The following is a 1,939-nucleotide window of genomic DNA, read 5'->3' on the forward strand; positions in this document are numbered from 1 at the left end:
ACTGACAACGTCACGAAGTTACATTGTGGCAACGAATCCAGGAATTTCACTTTTCCAGTTGTCACACCGTTACTAGATTACGTTGTCACAGCAAAAGTGTGGTCATCAGATTATGTAATCATACCGTTGTGACAACGTCAGATAGTTATTAATATATTCATATATAAATGACAAATGCATACTCAAAATTCAGTTCATTTATTGTACAACAGTACACAATAACATTTTATTATTTTGCTTCAACAACTATCAAAAGAATAAAATATTCAAGAAACGTGGAACAGGATTATATCAATTAACAGTAATTTGTATAACACCTATTTAAATACATAATAGCTATATAATAGTTATAAAACAGCATAAAGACAGTGTACATATGATTTAAGCATGCTACAAAATAATTTACAGATAAATATGAACAAAAACACTTTAAAATGAGTGTTACTTAATGTGATGATGTTGGTCTTTTGTCATTATTTTGCTATTTTCTTTCTTCAGTGCATATTCCGGTTGCCATGGTCACTCTGCTCTTAACAGCCACCAGTGCTAAATATTATAAAAATAAAACCAAATAATTAGTTAAAGAACATTTTATACATTTATCATACAAACCACTTAGGCTAGATGTCTTACCTGAATGAATTTTTTGGTCAGAGGAAACATTCCTATCTTGGTGATGATCCCGCTGCTGTATAAATACCTTCAAAATATTAAAAAAAAACTTAAACAGTGCTTTCAGGCACTTTACTCTCATTTTTTTCATAAACGCCATTTGTTGAAAAGCAACTGGAGTCTTTCACCTGATAAAACGAAATTTCCTGTCAGAGGAACTTTGTTCCAGTCAGTAAAGAAGCACCTCAAAAAAGCGTTGTTACTCCTGTCAGATGGCGTTCTGTCAGCTTACGAGTAAATATTTAATTTAAAATGCGATTTATATAAATCCACTGTTGTGAAATTAGAACTTCGAAGAAACGAGTGGTCCTGTCAGGCGCAGTTCAGCTGTGCGCGTGCTGCTCTGAACTTGAGCCAAGGCGGGAGGCACGCACTGTTAATATTCCCATACAACACAGAGCAGCCTGCATACCGTGTTAAATCTCTTGTAAATCTGGCAGATTTACAATGTTCAGACTAAAAACGTTTTAAACAAGCATAATAATTGTCGTGTGAATCGTAAATGTTAAGCATGGGCTAATATAAATGGTAATGAAATTACGTGCTTGCGACCTGGCAGTTACGTTACCAGCAGGTCATCATGTTGATATCAAAATATAATGAATATATTATGTAACTGGACCGTTCTTGGTTATCCTGCAACATTAGGAGACGGTAAATGTGACGTTATGAATTGGTAATTTATTGGTAATGAAATTACATGTCTAGGACGTGTACTTTACGTTACCAGTAGGTCATGTAATTACCAAAATACTACGAATATAGTACGTAACTGCGCATTTTTGGTTATCTTGTAACGTCAGGAGTTCGTGCAGGCGACGTCATGAATTGGTCATTTAATGGTAAAGAATTTACGTGCCTAGGACATGTACATTACGTTACCAGTAGGTCATGTAATTAACAAAATACTATGAATATAGTACATAACTGGACCATTTTTGGTTATTGTGTAACGTCAGGAGTTCGTTCAGGCGACGTCATGAATTGGTAATTTAATGGTAATGAAATTACGTGCCTGGGACGTGCCAGCTACGTTGCCAGCTGGTAAATCATGAAATTACCAAAAATGACCAATAAATTACGTAACCGGTACGTCATGTGTTAGCTGGGAAAGGGGGCGGGTGGTGCCGTTGAAGGGGCGTGGCGCCCCCCTAAGGTAATGGTAGGGAAAAAACTTGAGATGCTTTGCTGAATTGTGTTGTGTTTATATGAAAATCTGATTTACTCACTGTAACGAGGAAGGCGGGACGAGAGCCGTGAGGGAACG

This window comes from Triplophysa rosa, unplaced genomic scaffold, assembly GCF_024868665.1.
Source record: "Triplophysa rosa unplaced genomic scaffold, Trosa_1v2 scaffold173_ERROPOS264974, whole genome shotgun sequence".
NCBI classification, from domain to species: Eukaryota; Metazoa; Chordata; class Actinopteri; order Cypriniformes; family Nemacheilidae; genus Triplophysa; species Triplophysa rosa.